At 46.4% G+C, this 21,305-nt stretch overlaps 6 non-coding genes and 2 pseudogenes across 6 annotated transcripts; all 8 read right to left on the reverse strand.

Moving 5' to 3' along the window:
* Positions 1 to 1,487: 1,487 nt before the first annotated feature.
* On the reverse strand, positions 1,488 to 1,607 carry LOC147081673 (5S ribosomal RNA; annotated as a pseudogene).
* A 2,421-nt stretch (positions 1,608 to 4,028) lies between these two features.
* LOC147081674 (5S ribosomal RNA) lies at positions 4,029 to 4,147 on the reverse strand. Its single transcript, XR_015076489.1, has one exon. It is a non-coding gene; the product is annotated as a 5S ribosomal RNA (ribosomal RNA).
* Positions 4,148 to 6,574: 2,427 nt separating this feature from the next.
* Positions 6,575 to 6,693, reverse strand: LOC147081675 (5S ribosomal RNA). Its single transcript, XR_015076504.1, has one exon. It is a non-coding gene; the product is annotated as a 5S ribosomal RNA (ribosomal RNA).
* A 2,423-nt stretch (positions 6,694 to 9,116) lies between these two features.
* Positions 9,117 to 9,235, reverse strand: LOC147081676 (5S ribosomal RNA). Its single transcript, XR_015076505.1, has one exon. It is a non-coding gene; the product is annotated as a 5S ribosomal RNA (ribosomal RNA).
* Positions 9,236 to 11,654: 2,419 nt separating this feature from the next.
* Positions 11,655 to 11,773, reverse strand: LOC147081677 (5S ribosomal RNA). The gene has a single exon (XR_015076506.1). It is a non-coding gene; the product is annotated as a 5S ribosomal RNA (ribosomal RNA).
* A 2,405-nt stretch (positions 11,774 to 14,178) lies between these two features.
* Positions 14,179 to 14,297, reverse strand: LOC147081678 (5S ribosomal RNA). Its single transcript, XR_015076473.1, has one exon. It is a non-coding gene; the product is annotated as a 5S ribosomal RNA (ribosomal RNA).
* A 2,425-nt stretch (positions 14,298 to 16,722) lies between these two features.
* Positions 16,723 to 16,841, reverse strand: LOC147081679 (5S ribosomal RNA; annotated as a pseudogene).
* A 2,425-nt stretch (positions 16,842 to 19,266) lies between these two features.
* On the reverse strand, positions 19,267 to 19,385 carry LOC147081680 (5S ribosomal RNA). Its single transcript, XR_015076507.1, has one exon. It is a non-coding gene; the product is annotated as a 5S ribosomal RNA (ribosomal RNA).
* Positions 19,386 to 21,305: the final 1,920 nt, after the last annotated feature.

Below are 21,305 nucleotides of genomic sequence, written 5' to 3' on the forward strand. Positions count from 1 at the left end.
TTCTGGTATATATCAATGATTTGGATTTGAATGTAGGAAGTATGATTAAGAAGTTTGCAGATGATACAAAAATTGGCCGTGTGGTTAATAATGAAACAGAATGCTGTAGACTGCAGGAAGATATCAATGGACTCATCTAGTGGGCAGAACAGTGGCAAATGGAATTCAGTTGGAATACACAATAAATGGTAGGACACTGAGAAATGCAGAGGATCAGCGGGACCTTGGAGTGCATGTCCACAGATCCCTGAAGGTAGCAGGACAGGTAGATAAAGTGGTTAAGCAGGCATACGGGATACTTGCCTTTATTAGCCGAGGCGTAGAATATAAGAGCGGGGAGGTTATGCTTCAACTGTATAAAACACTAGTTAGGCCGCAGCTAGAGTGCCGCGTGCAGTTCTGGTCACCACATTACAAGAAGGATGCGATTGCACTAGAGAAGGTGCAGAGGAGATTTCCGAGGATGTTGCCTGGGCTGGGGAATTTTAGTTATGAGGAAAGATTGGATAGGCTGGGGTTGTTTTCTTTGGAACACAGGAGGCTGAGGCGAGACCTAATTGAGGTGTGTAAAATTATGAGGGGCCGAGATAGAGTGGATAGGAAGGACCTATTTCCCTTAGCAGAAGGGTCAATAATAGATTTCAAGTAATTGGTAGGAGGTTTACAGGGAATTTGAGGAGACATTTTTTCACCCAGTGAATGGTGGGGGTCTGGAATGCACTGCCTGAAAGGGTGGTAGAGGCAGAAACCCTCATCACGTTTAAAAAGTACTTGGATATGCACTTGAACTGCCGTAACCTACAAGGCTACGGACCAAGTGCTGTAAAGTGGGATTTGGGTGGATTGCTCTTTGTCGGCTGGCACGGACAAGATGGGCCGAATGGCCTCCTTCTGTGCTGTAAATTTCTATGATTCTGCCTGATCATGTGACATCTGCCCACACGACTTCTACAAATGTTATTACATTGTAGCCAGGATTGTTTAGTTTCCAATTCCGCCCATTTTGAAGCCAGGTCTCCGTTATGGCTACTATTGCATAACCCCATGTGGCAACTTGCGCCTGCAACTCGTCAATCTTATTTGTAACACTCCTCGCATTAACACACATGCATTTCAACAGCATGCTAGTTGGCTTTGCTTTTTTCCTGAATTTAAGTGCTGCTCTTTCTACATTATTCTTTGTTCTGTTGCTGTTTGTCCCTCCGAGTTTTCTATGCACCTTGTCTCTCCTCTCTGCTGCTGTGTCCTGGTGGCCCTCCGCCAGTGTGTGTATTTTGGCTATCTTATTTTCTTCTTCTGCTTATTTCGGCCCTGTGTCTGGAGCCCCTTGCATTTGTGTAGCAGCAGGAGAATGTGCAGCGAAGAAATGGTCAAAGGAAAGCGAGAGAGAGAGAGAGAGAGAGAGCAGCAAAAAGGATGTTGATTGATTAAGAGCAGTGTGTGCGCGTGTGTGTGCAAAACGTTGAGCAGCCTGTGGCGGCAGCAAAAGCCTACTGCACCTGGTGTTCCCAGGCGGTCTCCCATCCAAGATACTAACGAGGCCTGACTCTGCTTAGCTTCCGAGATCAGACGAGATCGGGCGTATTCAGACTAGTATGGCCGTAGGCATATGCTAGCTGGCTTTCTCTTTACTTAAAGCTGTCGCCCATTTTTTTCTCTTCTTCGACACATTCATACAAGTATTCAACACTCAATTTACATTTACAAGTTTTACTCCTCCCGCAACCCCCCCACCCCCCCTCCACCTCTTCTTGCTGCTCTGCCTCCCACACAAACAAACTACAAGCCCAACCCTTCATTGCCTTCTATTCAAATATTATATCAAATAAACATGCTCAAACACCAAGTCTTAAGGGCTGTAGCATCTTTCAAACTGGACAAATACCCAGGCCCGCATCAAATCTATCCCACACTCTTAAGAGAAGTAAGACACCAAATAGCACAGGCTCTCACCATCATTTTACAATCCTCTCTGGCTACAGGTGTGGTGCCCGACCACTGGAGGACTGCTAACGTGCTACCGTTCTTTCAAAAGGGAGAGAGGGATAGACCGCATAATTACAGGCCAGTCAGCCTAACCTCGGTGGTGGGAAAATTATTGGAAAAAGTTCTGAGGGACAGGAGAAATCTTCATTTAGAAAGACACGGATTAATCAGGGACAGTCAGCATGGATTTCTTAACGGAAGGTCGTGTCTGACTAACGCAATTCAATTTTTCGAGGAGGTAACAAGGAGGGTCGATGAGGGTAGTGCCTTTGATGTAGTCTATATGGATTTTAGCAAGGCTTTTGATAAGGTCCCACATGCCAGATTGGTCACGAAAGTAAAAGCCCATGGGATCCAAGGCAAAGTGGCAAGTTGGATCCAAAATTGGCTCAGAGGCAGGAAACAAAGGGTAATGGTCGAAGGGTGTTTTTGTGACCGGAAGGCTGTTTCCAGTGGGGTTCCGCAGGGCTCACAGAATCACAGAAACCCCACAGTGCAGATAGAGGCCATTTCGGCCCATCGAGCCTGCACCGACTCAGTACTGGGCCCTTTGCTTTTTCTGGTATATATCAATGATTTGGATTTGAATGTAGGAAGTATGATTAAGAAGTTTGCAGATGATACAAAAATTGGCCGTGTGGTTAATAATGAAACAGAATGCTGTAGACTGCAGGAAGATATCAATGGACTCGTCTAGTGGGCAGAACAGTGGCAAATGGAATTCAGTTGGAATACACAATAAATGGTAGGACACTGAGAAATGCTGAGGATCAGCGGGACCTTGGAGTGCATGTCCACAGATCCCTGAAGGTAGCAGGACAGGTAGATAAAGTGGTTAAGCAGGCATACGGGATACTTGCCTTTATTAGCCGAGGCGTAGAATATAAGAGCGGGGAGGTTATGCTTCAACTGTATAAAACACTAGTTAGGCCGCAGCTAGAGTGCCGCGTGCAGTTCTGGTCACCACATTACAAGAAGGATGCGATTGCACTAGAGAAGGTGCAGAGGAGATTTCCGAGGATGTTGCCTGGGCTGGGGAATTTTAGTTATGAGGAAAGATTGGATAGGCTGGGGTTGTTTTCTTTGGAACACAGGAGGCTGAGGCGAGACCTAATTGAGGTGTGTAAAATTATGAGGGGCCGAGATAGAGTGGATAGGAAGGACCTATTTCCCTTAGCAGAAGGGTCAATAATAGATTTCAAGTAATTGGTAGGAGGTTTACAGGGAATTTGAGGAGACATTTTTTCACCCAGTGAATGGTGGGGGTCTGGAATGCACTGCCTGAAAGGGTGGTAGAGGCAGAAACCCTCATCACGTTTAAAAAGTACTTGGATATGCACTTGAACTGCCGTAACCTACAAGGCTACGGACCAAGTGCTGTAAAGTGGGATTTGGGTGGATTGCTCTTTGTCGGCTGGCACGGACAAGATGGGCCGAATGGCCTCCTTCTGTGCTGTAAATTTCTATGATTCTGCCTGATCATGTGACATCTGCCCACACGACTTCTACAAATGTTATTACATTGTAGCCAGGATTGTTTAGTTTCCAATTCCGCCCATTTTGAAGCCAGGTCTCCGTTATAGCTACTATTGCATAACCCCATGTGGCAACTTGCGCCTGCAACTCGTCAATCTTATTTGTAACACTCCTCGCATTAACACACATGCATTTCAACAGCATGCTAGTTGGCTTTGCTTTTTTCCTGAATTTAACTGCTGCTCTTTCTACATTATTCTTTGTTCTGTTGCTGTTTGTCCCTCCGAGTTTTCTATGCACCTTGTCTCTCCTCTCTGCTGCTGTGTCCTGGTGGCCCTCCGCCAGTGTGTGTATTTTGGCTATCTTATTTTCTTCTTCTGCTTATTTCGGCCCTGTGTCTGGAGCCCCTTGCATTTGTGTAGCAGCAGGAGAATGTGCAGCGAAGAAATGGTCAAAGGAAAGCGAGAGAGAGAGAGAGAGAGAGCAGCAAAAAGGATGTTGATTGATTAAGAGCAGTGTGTGCGCGTGTGTGTGCAAAACGTTGAGCAGCCTGTGGCGGCAGCAAAAGCCTACTGCACCTGGTGTTCCCAGGCGGTCTCCCATCCAAGTACTAACCAGGCCTGACTCTGCTTAGCTTCCGAGATCAGACGAGATCGGGCGTATTCAGACTAGTATGGCCGTAGGCATATGCTAGCTGGCTTTCTCTTTACTTAAAGCTGTCGCCCATTTTTTTCTCTTCTTCGACACATTCATACAAGTATTCAACACTCAATTTACATTTACAAGTTTTACTCCTCCCGCAACCCCCCCACCCCCCCTCCACCTCTTCTTGCTGCTCTGCCTCCCACACAAACAAACTACAAGCCCAACCCTTCATTGCCTTCTATTCAAATATTACATCAAATAAACATGCTCAAACACCAAGTCTTAAGGGCTGTAGCATCTTTCAAACTGGACAAATACCCAGGCCCGCATCAAATCTATCCCACACTCTTAAGAGAAGTAAGACACCAAATAGCACAGGCTCTCACCATCATTTTACAATCCTCTCTGGCTACAGGTGTGGTGCCCGACCACTGGAGGACTGCTAACGTGCTACCGTTCTTTCAAAAGGGAGAGAGGGATAGACCGCATAATTACAGGACAGTCAGCCTAACCTCGGTGGTGGGAAAATTATTGGAAAAAGTTCTGAGGGACAGGAGAAATCTTCATTTAGAAAGACACGGATTAATCAGGGACAGTCAGCATGGATTTCTTAACGGAAGGTCGTGTCTGACTAACGCAATTCAATTTTTCGAGGAGGTAACAAGGAGGGTCGATGAGGGTAGTGCCTTTGATGTAGTCTATATGGATTTTAGCAAGGCTTTTGATAAGGTCCCGCATGCCAGATTGGTCACGAAAGTAAAAGCCCATGGGATCCAAGGCAAAGTGGCAAGTTGGATCCAAAATTGGCTCAGAGGCAGGAAACAAAGGGTAATGGTCGAAGGGTGTTTTTGTGACCGGAAGGCTGTTTCCAGTGGGGTTCCGCAGGGCTCACAGAATCACAGAAACCCCACAGTGCAGATAGAGGCCATTTCGGCCCATCGAGCCTGCAGCGACTCAGTACTGGGCCCTTTGCTTTTTCTGGTATATATCAATGATTTGGATTTGAATGTAGGAAGTATGATTAAGAAGTTTGCAGATGATACAAAAATTGGCCGTGTGGTTAATAATGAAACAGAATGCTGTAGACTGCAGGAAGATATCAATGGACTCGTCTAGTGGGCAGAACAGTGGCAAATGGAATTCAGTTGGAATACACAATAAATGGTAGGACACTGAGAAATGCAGAGGATCAGCGGGACCTTGGAGTGCATGTCCACAGATCCCTGAAGGTAGCAGGACAGGTAGATAAAGTGGTTAAGCAGGCATACGGGATACTTGCCTTTATTAGCCGAGGCGTAGAATATAAGAGCGGGGAGGTTATGCTTCAACTGTATAAAACACTAGTTAGGCCGCAGCTAGAGTGCCGCGTGCAGTTCTGGTCACCACATTACAAGAAGGATGCGATTGCACTAGAGAAGGTGCAGAGGAGATTTCCGAGGATGTTGCCTGGGCTGGGGAATTTTAGTTATGAGGAAAGATTGGATAGGCTGGGGTTGTTTTCTTTGGAACACAGGAGGCTGAGGCGAGACCTAATTGAGGTGTGTAAAATTATGAGGGGCCGAGATAGAGTGGATAGGAAGGACCTATTTCCCTTAGCAGAAGGGTCAATAATAGATTTCAAGTAATTGGTAGGAGGTTTACAGGGAATTTGAGGAGACATTTTTTCACCCAGTGAATGGTGGGGGTCTGGAATGCACTGCCTGAAAGGGTGGTAGAGGCAGAAACCCTCATCACGTTTAAAAAGTACTTGGATATGCACTTGAACTGCCGTAACCTACAAGGCTACGGACCAAGTGCTGTAAAGTGGGATTTGGGTGGATTGCTCTTTGTCGGCTGGCACGGACAAGATGGGCCGAATGGCCTCCTTCTGTGCTGTAAATTTCTATGATTCTGCCTGATCATGTGACATCTGCCCACACGACTTCTACAAATGTTATTACATTGTAGCCAGGATTGTTTAGTTTCCAATTCCGCCCATTTTGAAGCCAGGTCTCCGTTATGGCTACTATTGCATAACCCCATGTGGCAACTTGCGCCTGCAACTCGTCAATCTTATTTGTAACGCTCCTCGCATTAACACACATGCATTTCAACAGCATGCTAGTTGGCTTTGCTTTTTTCCTGAATTTAACTGCTGCTCTTTCTACATTCTTCTTTGTTCTGTTGCTGTTTGTCCCTCCGAGTTTTCTATGCACCTTGTCTCTCCTCTCTGCTGCTGTGTCCTGGTGGCCCTCCGCCAGTGTGTGTATTTTGGCTATCTTATTTTCTTCTTCTGCTTATTTCGGCCCTGTGTCTGGAGCCCCTTGCATTTGTGTAGCAGCAGGAGAATGTGCAGCGAAGAAATGGTCAAAGGAAAGCGAGAGAGAGAGAGAGAGAGAGAGAGAGCAGCAAAAAGGATGTTGATTGATTAAGAGCAGTGTGTGCGCGTGTGTGTGCAAAACGTCGAGCAGCCTGTGGCGGCAGCAAAAGCCTACTGCACCTGGTATTCCCAGGCAGTCTCCCATCCAAGTACTAACCAGGCCTGACTCTGCTTAGCTTCCGAGATCAGACGAGATCGGGCGCATTCAGACTAGTATGGCCGTAGGCATATGCTAGCTGGCTTTCTCTTTACTTAAAGCTGTCGCCCATTTTTTTCTCTTCTACGCATTCATACAAGTATTCAACACTCAATTTACATTTACAAATTTTACTCCTCCCGCAACCCCCCACCCCCCCTCCACCTCTTCTTGCTGCTCTGCCTCCCACACAAACAAACTACAAGCCCAACCCTTCATTGCCTTCTATTCAAATATTACATCAAATAAACATGCTCAAACACCAAGTCTTAAGGGCTGTAGCATCTTTCAAACTGGACAAATACCCAGGCCGGCATCAAATCTATCCCACACTCTTAAGAGAAGTAAGACACCAAATAGCACAGGCTCTCACCATCATTTTACAATCCTCTCTGGCTACAGGTGTGGTGCCCGACCACTGGAGGACTGCTAACGTGCTACCGTTCTTTCAAAAGGGAGAGAGGGATAGACCGCATAATTACAGGCCAGTCAGCCTAACCTCGGTGGTGGGAAAATTATTGGAAAAAGTTCTGAGGGACAGGAGAAATCTTCATTTAGAAAGACACGGATTAATCAGGGACAGTCAGCATGGATTTCTTAACGGAAGGTCGTGTCTGACTAACGCAATTCAATTTTTCGAGGAGGTAACAAGGAGGGTCGATGAGGGTAGTGCCTTTGATGTAGTCTATATGGATTTTAGCAAGGCTTTTGATAAGGTCCCGCATGCCAGATTGGTCACGAAAGTAAAAGCCCATGGGATCCAAGGCAAAGTGGCAAGTTGGATCCAAAATTGGCTCAGAGGCAGGAAACAAAGGGTAATGGTCGAAGGGTGTTTTTGTGACCGGAAGGCTGTTTCCAGTGGGGTTCCGCAGGGCTCACAGAATCACAGAAACCCCACAGTGCAGATAGAGGCCATTTCGGCCCATCGAGCCTGCAGCGACTCAGTACTGGGCCCTTTGCTTTTTCTGGTATATATCAATGATTTGGATTTGAATGTAGGAAGTATGATTAAGAAGTTTGCAGATGATACAAAAATTGGCCGTGTGGTTAATAATGAAACAGAATGCTGTAGACTGCAGGAAGATATCAATGGACTCGTCTAGTGGGCAGAACAGTGGCAAATGGAATTCAGTTGGAATACACAATAAATGGTAGGACACTGAGAAATGCAGAGGATCAGCGGGACCTTGGAGTGCATGTCCACAGATCCCTGAAGGTAGCAGGACAGGTAGATAAAGTGGTTAAGCAGGCATACGGGATACTTGCCTTTATTAGCCGAGGCGTAGAATATAAGAGCGGGGAGGTTATGCTTCAACTGTATAAAACACTAGTTAGGCCGCAGCTAGAGTGCCGCGTGCAGTTCTGGTCACCACATTACAAGAAGGATGCGATTGCACTAGAGAAGGTGCAGAGGAGATTTCCGAGGATGTTGCCTGGGCTGGGGAATTTTAGTTATGAGGAAAGATTGGATAGGCTGGGGTTGTTTTCTTTGGAACACAGGAGGCTGAGGCGAGACCTAATTGAGGTGTGTAAAATTATGAGGGGCCGAGATAGAGTGGATAGGAAGGACCTATTTCCCTTAGCAGAAGGGTCAATAATAGATTTCAAGTAATTGGTAGGAGGTTTACAGGGAATTTGAGGAGACATTTTTTCACCCAGTGAATGGTGGGGGTCTGGAATGCACTGCCTGAAAGGGTGGTAGAGGCAGAAACCCTCATCACGTTTAAAAAGTACTTGGATATGCACTTGAACTGCCGTAACCTACAAGGCTACGGACCAAGTGCTGTAAAGTGGGATTTGGGTGGATTGCTCTTTGTCGGCTGGCACGGACAAGATGGGCCGAATGGCCTCCTTCTGTGCTGTAAATTTCTATGATTCTGCCTGATCATGTGACATCTGCCCACACGACTTCTACAAATGTTATTACATTGTAGCCAGGATTGTTTAGTTTCCAATTCCGCCCATTTTGAAGCCAGGTCTCCGTTATGGCTACTATTGCATAACCCCATGTGGCAACTTGCGCCTGCAACTCGTCAATCTTATTTGTAACGCTCCTCGCATTAACACACATGCATTTCAACAGCATGCTAGTTGGCTTTGCTTTTTTCCTGAATTTAACTGCTGCTCTTTCTACATTCTTCTTTGTTCTGTTGCTGTTTGTCCCTCCGAGTTTTCTATGCACCTTGTCTCTCCTCTCTGCTGCTGTGTCCTGGTGGCCCTCCGCCAGTGTGTGTATTTTGGCTATCTTATTTTCTTCTTCTGCTTATTTCGGCCCTGTGTCTGGAGCCCCTTGCATTTGTGTAGCAGCAGGAGAATGTGCAGCGAAGAAATGGTCAAAGGAAAGCGAGAGAGAGAGAGAGAGAGAGAGAGAGCAGCAAAAAGGATGTTGATTGATTAAGAGCAGTGTGTGCGCGTGTGTGTGCAAAACGTCGAGCAGCCTGTGGCGGCAGCAAAAGCCTACTGCACCTGGTATTCCCAGGCAGTCTCCCATCCAAGTACTAACCAGGCCTGACTCTGCTTAGCTTCCGAGATCAGACGAGATCGGGCGCATTCAGACTAGTATGGCCGTAGGCATATGCTAGCTGGCTTTCTCTTTACTTAAAGCTGTCGCCCATTTTTTTCTCTTCTACGCATTCATACAAGTATTCAACACTCAATTTACATTTACAAATTTTACTCCTCCCGCAACCCCCCACCCCCCCTCCACCTCTTCTTGCTGCTCTGCCTCCCACACAAACAAACTACAAGCCCAACCCTTCATTGCCTTCTATTCAAATATTACATCAAATAAACATGCTCAAACACCAAGTCTTAAGGGCTGTAGCATCTTTCAAACTGGACAAATACCCAGGCCCGCATCAAATCTATCCCACACTCTTAAGAGAAGTAAGACACCAAATAGCACAGGCTCTCACCATCATTTTACAATCCTCTCTGGCTACAGGTGTGGTGCCCGACCACTGGAGGACTGCTAACGTGCTACCGTTCTTTCAAAAGGGAGAGAGGGATAGACCGCATAATTACAGGCCAGTCAGCCTAACCTCGGTGGTGGGAAAATTATTGGAAAAAGTTCTGAGGGACAGGAGAAATCTTCATTTAGAAAGACACGGATTAATCAGGGACAGTCAGCATGGATTTCTTAACGGAAGGTCGTGTCTGACTAACGCAATTCAATTTTTCGAGGAGGTAACAAGGAGGGTCGATGAGGGTAGTGCCTTTGATGTAGTCTATATGGATTTTAGCAAGGCTTTTGATAAGGTCCCGCATGCCAGATTGGTCACGAAAGTAAAAGCCCATGGGATCCAAGGCAAAGTGGCAAGTTGGATCCAAAATTGGCTCAGAGGCAGGAAACAAAGGGTAATGGTCGAAGGGTGTTTTTGTGACCGGAAGGCTGTTTCCAGTGGGGTTCCGCAGGGCTCACAGAATCACAGAAACCCCACAGTGCAGATAGAGGCCATTTCGGCCCATCGAGCCTGCAGCGACTCAGTACTGGGCCCTTTGCTTTTTCTGGTATATATCAATGATTTGGATTTGAATGTAGGAAGTATGATTAAGAAGTTTGCAGATGATACAAAAATTGGCCGTGTGGTTAATAATGAAACAGAATGCTGTAGACTGCAGGAAGATATCAATGGACTCGTCTAGTGGGCAGAACAGTGGCAAATGGAATTCAGTTGGAATACACAATAAATGGTAGGACACTGAGAAATGCAGAGGATCAGCGGGACCTTGGAGTGCATGTCCACAGATCCCTGAAGGTAGCAGGACAGGTAGATAAAGTGGTTAAGCAGGCATACGGGATACTTGCCTTTATTAGCCGAGGCGTAGAATATAAGAGCGGGGAGGTTATGCTTCAACTGTATAAAACACTAGTTAGGCCGCAGCTAGAGTGCCGCGTGCAGTTCTGGTCACCACATTACAAGAAGGATGCGATTGCACTAGAGAAGGTGCAGAGGAGATTTCCGAGGATGTTGCCTGGGCTGGGGAATTTTAGTTATGAGGAAAGATTGGATAGGCTGGGGTTGTTTTCTTTGGAACACAGGAGGCTGAGGCGAGACCTAATTGAGGTGTGTAAAATTATGAGGGGCCGAGATAGAGTGGATAGGAAGGACCTATTTCCCTTAGCAGAAGGGTCAATAATAGATTTCAAGTAATTGGTAGGAGGTTTACAGGGAATTTGAGGAGACATTTTTTCACCCAGTGAATGGTGGGGGTCTGGAATGCACTGCCTGAAAGGGTGGTAGAGGCAGAAACCCTCATCACGTTTAAAAAGTACTTGGATATGCACTTGAACTGCTGTAACCTACAAGGCTACGGACCAAGTGCTGTAAAGTGGGATTTGGGTGGATTGCTCTTTGTCGGCTGGCACGGACAAGATGGGCCGAATGGCCTCCTTCTGTGCTGTAAATTTCTATGATTCTGCCTGATCATGTGACATCTGCCCACACGACTTCTACAAATGTTATTACATTGTAGCCAGGATTGTTTAGTTTCCAATTCCGCCCATTTTGAAGCCAGGTCTCCGTTATGGCTACTATTGCATAACCCCATGTGGCAACTTGCGCCTGCAACTCGTCAATCTTATTTGTAACGCTCCTCGCATTAACACACATGCATTTCAACAGCATGCTAGTTGGCTTTGCTTTTTTCCTGAATTTAACTGCTGCTCTTTCTACATTCTTCTTTGTTCTGTTGCTGTTTGTCCCTCCGAGTTTTCTATGCACCTTGTCTCTCCTCTCTGCTGCTGTGTCCTGGTGGCCCTCCGCCAGTGTGTGTATTTTGGCTATCTTATTTTCTTCTTCTGCTTATTTCGGCCCTGTGTCTGGAGCCCCTTGCATTTGTGTAGCAGCAGGAGAATGTGCAGCGAAGAAATGGTCAAAGGAAAGCGAGAGAGAGAGAGAGAGAGAGAGAGAGAGAGCAGCAAAAAGGATGTTGATTGATTAAGAGCAGTGTGTGCGCGCAAAACGTTGAGCAGCCTGTGGTGGCAGCAAAAGCCTACTGCACCTGGTATTCCCAGGCAGTCTCCCATCCAAGTACTAACCAGGCCTGACTCTGCTTAGCTTCCGAGATCAGACGAGATCGGGCGCATTCAGACTAGTATGGCCGTAGGCATATGCTAGCTGGCTTTCTCTTTACTTAAAGCTGTCGCCCATTTTTTTCTCTTCTACGCATTCATACAAGTATTCAACACTCAATTTACATTTACAAATTTTACTCCTCCCGCAACCCCCCACCCCCCCTCCACCTCTTCTTGCTGCTCTGCCTCCCACACAAACAAACTACAAGCCCAACCCTTCATTGCCTTCTATTCAAATATTACATCAAATAAACATGCTCAAACACCAAGTCTTAAGGGCTGTAGCATCTTTCAAACTGGACAAATACCCAGGCCCGCATCAAATCTATCCCACACTCTTAAGAGAAGTAAGACACCAAATAGCACAGGCTCTCACCATCATTTTACAATCCTCTCTGGCTACAGGTGTGGTGCCCGACCACTGGAGGACTGCTAACGTGCTACCGTTCTTTCAAAAGGGAGAGAGGGATAGACCGCATAATTACAGGCCAGTCAGCCTAACCTCGGTGGTGGGAAAATTATTGGAAAAAGTTCTGAGGGACAGGAGAAATCTTCATTTAGAAAGACACGGATTAATCAGGGACAGTCAGCATGGATTTCTTAACGGAAGGTCGTGTCTGACTAACGCAATTCAATTTTTCGAGGAGGTAACAAGGAGGGTCGATGAGGGTAGTGCCTTTGATGTAGTCTATATGGATTTTAGCAAGGCTTTTGATAAGGTCCCACATGCCAGATTGGTCACGAAAGTAAAAGCCCATGGGATCCAAGGCAAAGTGGCAAGTTGGATCCAAAATTGGCTCAGAGGCAGGAAACAAAGGGTAATGGTCGAAGGGTGTTTTTGTGACCGGAAGGCTGTTTCCAGTGGGGTTCCGCAGGGCTCACAGAATCACAGAAACCCCACAGTGCAGATAGAGGCCATTTCGGCCCATCGAGCCTGCACCGACTCAGTACTGGGCCCTTTGCTTTTTCTGGTATATATCAATGATTTGGATTTGAATGTAGGAAGTATGATTAAGAAGTTTGCAGATGATACAAAAATTGGCCGTGTGGTTAATAATGAAACAGAATGCTGTAGACTGCAGGAAGATATCAATGGACTCGTCTAGTGGGCAGAACAGTGGCAAATGGAATTCAGTTGGAATACACAATAAATGGTAGGACACTGAGAAATGCAGAGGATCAGCGGGACCTTGGAGTGCATGTCCACAGATCCCTGAAGGTAGCAGGACAGGTAGATAAAGTGGTTAAGCAGGCATACGGGATACTTGCCTTTATTAGCCGAGGCGTAGAATATAAGAGCGGGGAGGTTATGCTTCAACTGTATAAAACACTAGTTAGGCCGCAGCTAGAGTGCCGCGTGCAGTTCTGGTCACCACATTACAAGAAGGATGCGATTGCACTAGAGAAGGTGCAGAGGAGATTTCCGAGGATGTTGCCTGGGCTGGGGAATTTTAGTTATGAGGAAAGATTGGATAGGCTGGGGTTGTTTTCTTTGGAACACAGGAGGCTGAGGCGAGACCTAATTGAGGTGTGTAAAATTATGAGGGGCCGAGATAGAGTGGATAGGAAGGACCTATTTCCCTTAGCAGAAGGGTCAATAATAGATTTCAAGTAATTGGTAGGAGGTTTACAGGGAATTTGAGGAGACATTTTTTCACCCAGTGAATGGTGGGGGTCTGGAATGCACTGCCTGAAAGGGTGGTAGAGGCAGAAACCCTCATCACGTTTAAAAAGTACTTGGATATGCACTTGAACTGCCGTAACCTACAAGGCTACGGACCAAGTGCTGTAAAGTGGGATTTGGGTGGATTGCTCTTTGTCGGCTGGCACGGACAAGATGGGCCGAATGGCCTCCTTCTGTGCTGTAAATTTCTATGATTCTGCCTGATCATGTGACATCTGCCCACACGACTTCGACAAATGTTATTACATTGTAGCCAGGATTGTTTAGTTTCCAATTCCGCCCATTTTGAAGCCAGGTCTCCGTTATGGCTACTATTGCATAACCCCATGTGGCAACTTGCGCCTGCAACTCGTCAATCTTATTTGTAACGCTCCTCGCATTAACACACATGCATTTCAACAGCATGCTAGTTGGCTTTGCTTTTTTCCTGAATTTAACTGCTGCTCTTTCTACATTCTTCTTTGTTCTGTTGCTGTTTGTCCCTCCGAGTTTTCTATGCACCTTGTCTCTCCTCTCTGCTGCTGTGTCCTGGTGGCCCTCCGCCAGTGTGTGTATTTTGGCTATCTTATTTTCTTCTTCTGCTTATTTCGGCCCTGTGTCTGGAGCCCCTTGCATTTGTGTAGCAGCAGGAGAATGTGCAGCGAAGAAATGGTCAAAGGAAAGCGAGAGAGAGAGAGAGAGCAGCAAAAAGGATGTTGATTGATTAAGAGCAGTGTGTGCGCGCAAAACGTTGAGCAGCCTGTGGTGGCAGCAAAAGCCTACTGCACCTGGTATTCCCAGGCAGTCTCCCATCCAAGTACTAACCAGGCCTGACTCTGCTTAGCTTCCGAGATCAGACGAGATCGGGCGCATTCAGACGAGTATGGCCGTAGGCATATGCTAGCTGGCTTTCTCTTTACTTAAAGCTGTCGCCCATTTTTTTCTCTTCTACGCATTCATACAAGTATTCAACACTCAATTTACATTTACAAATTTTACTCCTCCCGCAACCCCCCACCCCCCCTCCACCTCTTCTTGCTGCTCTGCCTCCCACACAAACAAACTACAAGCCCAACCCTTCATTGCCTTCTATTCAAATATTACATCAAATAAACATGCTCAAACACCAAGTCTTAAGGGCTGTAGCATCTTTCAAACTGGACAAATACCCAGGCCCGCATCAAATCTATCCCACACTCTTAAGAGAAGTAAGACACCAAATAGCACAGGCTCTCACCATCATTTTACAATCCTCTCTGGCTACAGGTGTGGTGCCCGACCACTGGAGGACTGCTAACGTGCTACCGTTCTTTCAAAAGGGAGAGAGGGATAGACCGCATAATTACAGGCCAGTCAGCCTAACCTCGGTGGTGTGAAAATTATTGGAAAAAGTTCTGAGGGACAGGAGAAATCTTCATTTAGAAAGACACGGATTAATCAGGGACAGTCAGCATGGATTTCTTAACGGAAGGTCGTGTCTGACTAACGCAATTCAATTTTTCGAGGAGGTAACAAGGAGGGTCGATGAGGGTAGTGCCTTTGATGTAGTCTATATGGATTTTAGCAAGGCTTTTGATAAGGTCCCACATGCCAGATTGGTCACGAAAGTAAAAGCCCATGGGATCCAAGGCAAAGTGGCAAGTTGGATCCAAAATTGGCTCAGAGGCAGGAAACAAAGGGTAATGGTCGAAGGGTGTTTTTGTGACCGGAAGGCTGTTTCCAGTGGGGTTCCGCAGGGCTCACAGAATCACAGAAACCCCACAGTGCAGATAGAGGCCATTTCGGCCCATCGAGCCTGCACCGACTCAGTACTGGGCCCTTTGCTTTTTCTGGTATATATCAATGATTTGGATTTGAATGTAGGAAGTATGATTAAGAAGTTTGCAGATGATACAAAAATTGGCCGTGTGGTTAATAATGAAACAGAATGCTGTAGACTGCAGGAAGATATCAATGGACTCGTCTAGTGGGCAGAACAGTGGCAAATGGAATTCAGTTGGAATACACAATAAATGGTAGGACACTGAGAAATGCAGAGGATCAGCGGGACCTTGGAGTGCATGTCCACAGATCCCTGAAGGTAGCAGGACAGGTAGATAAAGTGGTTAAGCAGGCATACGGGATACTTGCCTTTATTAGCCGAGGCGTAGAATATAAGAGCGGGGAGGTTATGCTTCAACTGTATAAAACACTAGTTAGGCCGCAGCTAGAGTGCCGCGTGCAGTTCTGGTCACCACATTACAAGAAGGATGCGATTGCACTAGAGAAGGTGCAGAGGAGATTTCCGAGGATGTTGCCTGGGCTGGGGAATTTTAGTTATGAGGAAAGATTGGATAGGCTGGGGTTGTTTTCTTTGGAACACAGGAGGCTGAGGCGAGACCTAATTGAGGTGTGTAAAATTATGAGGGGCCGAGATAGAGTGGATAGGAAGGACCTATTTCCCTTAGCAGAAGGGTCAATAATAGATTTCAAGTAATTGGTAGGAGGTTTACAGGGAATTTGAGGAGACATTTTTTCACCCAGTGAATGGTGGGGGTCTGGAATGCACTGCCTGAAAGGGTGGTAGAGGCAGAAACCCTCATCACGTTTAAAAAGTACTTGGATATGCACTTGAACTGCCGTAACCTACAAGGCTACGGACCAAGTGCTGTAAAGTGGGATTTGGGTGGATTGCTCTTTGTCGGCTGGCACGGACAAGATGGGCCGAATGGCCTCCTTCTGTGCTGTAAATTTCTATGATTCTGCCTGATCATGTGACATCTGCCCACACGACTTCTACAAATGTTATTACATTGTAGCCAGGATTGTTTAGTTTCCAATTCCGCCCATTTTGAAGCCAGGTCTCCGTTATGGCTACTATTGCATAACCCCATGTGGCAACTTGCGCCTGCAACTCGTCAATCTTATTTGTAACGCTCCTCGCATTAACACACATGCATTTCAACAGCATGCTAGTTGGCTTTGCTTTTTTCCTGAATTTAACTGCTGCTCTTTCTACATTCTTCTTTGTTCTGTTGCTGTTTGTCCCTCCGAGTTTTCTATGCACCTTGTCTCTCCTCTCTGCTGCTGTGTCCTGGTGGCCCTCCGCCAGTGTGTGTATTTTGGCTATCTTATTTTCTTCTTCTGCTTATTTCGGCCCTGTGTCTGGAGCCCCTTGCATTTGTGTAGCAGCAGGAGAATGTGCAGCGAAGAAATGGTCAAAGGAAAGCGAGAGAGAGAGAGAGAGAGAGAGAGAGAGCAGCAAAAAGGATGTTGATTGATTAAGAGCAGTGTGTGCGCGTGTGTGTGCAAAACGTTGAGCAGCCTGTGGCGGCAGCAAAAGCCTACTGCACCTGGTATTCCCAGGCAGTCTCCCATCCAAGTACTAACCAGGCCTGACTCTACTTAGCTTCCGAGATCAGACGAGATCGGGCGCATTCAGACTAGTATGGCCGTAGGCATATGCTAGCTGGCTTTCTCTTTACTTAAAGCTGTCGCCCATTTTTTTCTCTTCTACGCATTCATACAAGTATTCAACACTCAATTTACATTTACAAATTTTACTCCTCCCGCAACCCCCCACCCCCCCTCCACCTCTTCTTGCTGCTCTGCCTCCCACACAAACAAACTACAAGCCCAACCCTTCATTGCCTTCTATTCAAATATTACATCAAATAAACATGCTCAAACACCAAGTCTTAAGGGCTGTAGCATCTTTCAAACTGGACAAATACCCAGGCCCGCATCAAATCTATCCCACACTCTTAAGAGAAGTAAGACACCAAATAGCACAGGCTCTCACCATCATTTTACAATCCTCTCTGGCTACAGGTGTGGTGCCCGACCACTGGAGGACTGCTAACGTGCTACCGTTCTTTCAAAAGGGAGAGAGGGATAGACCGCATAATTACAGGCCAGTCAGCCTAACCTCGGTGGTGGGAAAATTATTGGAAAAAGTTCTGAGGGACAGGAGAAATCTTCATTTAGAAAGACACGGATTAATCAGGGACAGTCAGCATGGATTTCTTAACGGAAGGTCGCGTCTGACTAACGCAATTCAATTTTTCGAGGAGGTAACAAGGAGGGTCGATGAGGGTAGTGCCTTTGATGTAGTCTATATGGATTTTAGCAGGGCTTTTGATAAGGTCCCACATGCCAGATTGGTCATGAAAGTAAAAGCCCATGGGATCCAAGGCAAAGTGGCAAGTTGGATCCAAAATTGGCTCAGAGGCAGGAAACAAAGGGTAATGGTCGAAGGGTGTTTTTGTGACCGGAAGGCTGTTTCCAGTGGGGTTCCGCAGGGCTCACAGAATCACAGAAACCCCACAGTGCAGATAGAGGCCATTTCGGCCCATCGAGCCTGCAGCGACTCAGTACTGGGCCCTTTGCTTTTTCTGGTATATATCAATGATTTGGATTTGAATGTAGGAAGTATGATTAAGAAGTTTGCAGATGATACAAAAATTGGCCGTGCGGTTAATAATGAAACAGAATGCTGTAGACTGCAGGAAGATATCAATGGACTCGTCTAGTGGGCAGAACAGTGGCAAATGGAATTCAGTTGGAATACACAATAAATGGTAGGACACTGAGAAATGCAGAGGATCAGCGGGACCTTGGAGTGCATGTCCACAGATCCCTGAAGGTAGCAGGACAGGTAGATAAAGTGGTTAAGCAGGCATACGGGATACTTGCCTTTATTAGCCGAGGCGTAGAATATAAGAGCGGGGAGGTTATGCTTCAACTGTATAAAACACTAGTTAGGCCGCAGCTAGAGTGCCGCGTGCAGTTCTGGTCACCACATTACAAGAAGGATGCGATTGCACTAGAGAAGGTGCAGAGGAGATTTCCGAGGATGTTGCCTGGGCTGGGGAATTTTAGTTATGAGGAAAGATTGGATAGGCTGGGGTTGTTTTCTTTGGAACACAGGAGGCTGAGGCGAGACCTAATTGAGGTGTGTAAAATTATGAGGGGCCGAGATAGAGTGGATAGGAAGGACCTATTTCCCTTAGCAGAAGGGTCAATAATAGATTTCAAGTAATTGGTAGGAGGTTTACAGGGAATTTGAGGAGACATTTTTTCACCCAGTGAATGGTGGGGGTCTGGAATGCACTGCCTGAAAGGGTGGTAGAGGCAGAAACCCTCATCACGTTTAAAAAGTACTTGGATATGCACTTGAACTGCCGTAACCTACAAGGCTACGGACCAAGTGCTGTAAAGTGGGATTTGGGTGGATTGCTCTTTGTCGGCTGGCACGGACAAGATGGGCCGAATGGCCTCCTTCTGTGCTGTAAATTTCTATGATTCTGCCTGATCATGTGACATCTGCCCACACGACTTCTACAAATGTTATTACATTGTAGCCAGGATTGTTTAGTTTCCAATTCCGCCCATTTTGAAGCCAGGTCTCCGTTATGGCTACTATTGCATAACCCCATGTGGCAACTTGCGCCTGCAACTCGTCAATCTTATTTGTAACGCTCCTCGCATTAACACACATGCATTTCAACAGCATGCTAGTTGGCTTTGCTTTTTTCCTGAATTTAACTGCTGCTCTTTCTACATTCTTCTTTGTTCTGTTGCTGTTTGTCCCTCCGAGTTTTCTATGCACCTTGTCTCTCCTCTCTGCTGCTGTGTCCTGGTGGCCCTCCGCCAGTGTGTGTATTTTGGCTATCTTATTTTCTTCTTCTGCTTATTTCGGCCCTGTGTCTGGAGCCCCTTGCATTTGTGTAGCAGCAGGAGAATGTGCAGCGAAGAAATGGTCAAAGGAAAGCGAGAGAGAGAGAGAGAGAGAGAGAGAGAGCAGCAAAAAGGATGTTGATTGATTAAGAGCAGTGTGTGCGCGTGTGTGTGCAAAACGTCGAGCAGCCTGTGGCGGCAGCAAAAGCCTACTGCACCTGGTATTCCCAGGCAGTCTCCCATCCAAGTACTAACCAGGCCTGACTCTGCTTAGCTTCCGAGATCAGACGAGATCGGGCGCATTCAGACTAGTATGGCCGTAGGCATATGCTAGCTGGCTTTCTCTTTACTTAAAGCTGTCGCCCATTTTTTTCTCTTCTACGCATTCATACAAGTATTCAACACTCAATTTACATTTACAAATTTTACTCCTCCCGCAACCCCCCACCCCCCCTCCACCTCTTCTTGCTGCTCTGCCTCCCACACAAACAAACTACAAGCCCAACCCTTCATTGCCTTCTATTCAAATATTACATCAAATAAACATGCTCAAACACCAAGTCTTAAGGGCTGTAGCATCTTTCAAACTGGACAAATACCCAGGCCCGCATCAAATCTATCCCACACTCTTAAGAGAAGTAAGACACCAAATAGCACAGGCTCTCACCATCATTTTACAATCCTCTCTGGCTACAGGTGTGGTGCCCGACCACTGGAGGACTGCTAACGTGCTACCGTTCTTTCAAAAGGGAGAGAGGGATAGACCGCATAATTACAGGCCAGTCAGCCTAACCTCGGTGGTGGGAAAATTATTGGAAAAAGTTCTGAGGGACAGGAGAAATCTTCATTTAGAAAGACACGGATTAATCAGGGACAGTCAGCATGGATTTCTTAACGGAAGGTCGTGTCTGACTAACGCAATTCAATTTTTCGAGGAGGTAACAAGGAGGGTCGATGAGGGTAGTGCCTTTGATGTAGTCTATATGGATTTTAGCAAGGCTTTTGATAAGGTCCCGCATGCCAGATTGGTCACGAAAGTAAAAGCCCATGGGATCCAAGGCAAAGTGGCAAGTTGGATCCAAAATTGGCTCAGAGGCAGGAAACAAAGGGTAATGGTCGAAGGGTGTTTTTGTGACCGGAAGGCTGTTTCCAGTGGGGTTCCGCAGGGCTCACAGAATCACAGAAACCCCACAGTGCAGATAGAGGCCATTTCGGCCCATCGAGCCTGCAGCGACTCAGTACTGGGCCCTTTGCTTTTTCTGGTATATATCAATGATTTGGATTTGAATGTAGGAAGTATGATTAAGAAGTTTGCAGATGATACAAAAATTGGCCGTGTGGTTAATAATGAAACAGAATGCTGTAGACTGCAGGAAGATATCAATGGACTCGTCTAGTGGGCAGAACAGTGGCAAATGGAATTCAGTTGGAATACACAATAAATGGTAGGACACTGAGAAATGCAGAGGATCAGCGGGACCTTGGAGTGCATGTCCACAGATCCCTGAAGGTAGCAGGACAGGTAGATAAAGTGGTTAAGCAGGCATACGGGATACTTGCCTTTATTAGCCGAGGCGTAGAATATAAGAGCGGGGAGGTTATGCTTCAACTGTATAAAACACTAGTTAGGCCGCAGCTAGAGTGCCGCGTGCAGTTCTGGTCACCACATTACAAGAAGGATGCGATTGCACTAGAGAAGGTGCAGAGGAGATTTCCGAGGATGTTGCCTGGGCTGGGGAATTTTAGTTATGAGGAAAGATTGGATAGGCTGGGGTTGTTTTCTTTGGAACACAGGAGGCTGAGGCGAGACCTAATTGAGGTGTGTAAAATTATGAGGGGCCGAGATAGAGTGGATAGGAAGGACCTATTTCCCTTAGCAGAAGGGTCAATAATAGATTTCAAGTAATTGGTAGGAGGTTTACAGGGAATTTGAGGAGACATTTTTTCACCCAGTGAATGGTGGGGGTCTGGAATGCACTGCCTGAAAGGGTGGTAGAGGCAGAAACCCTCATCACGTTTAAAAAGTACTTGGATATGCACTTGAACTGCCGTAACCTACAAGGCTACGGACCAAGTGCTGTAAAGTGGGATTTGGGTGGATTGCTCTTTGTCGGCTGGCACGGACAAGATGGGCCGAATGGCCTCCTTCTGTGCTGTAAATTTCTATGATTCTGCCTGATCATGTGACATCTGCCCACACGACTTCTACAAATGTTATTACATTGTAGCCAGGATTGTTTAGTTT

Source organism: Somniosus microcephalus, unplaced genomic scaffold (genome assembly GCF_052327205.1).
Source record: "Somniosus microcephalus isolate GS21.2 unplaced genomic scaffold, FLI_Smic_1.0 scaffold493, whole genome shotgun sequence".
In the NCBI taxonomy this organism is placed as follows: domain Eukaryota; kingdom Metazoa; phylum Chordata; class Chondrichthyes; order Squaliformes; family Somniosidae; genus Somniosus; species Somniosus microcephalus.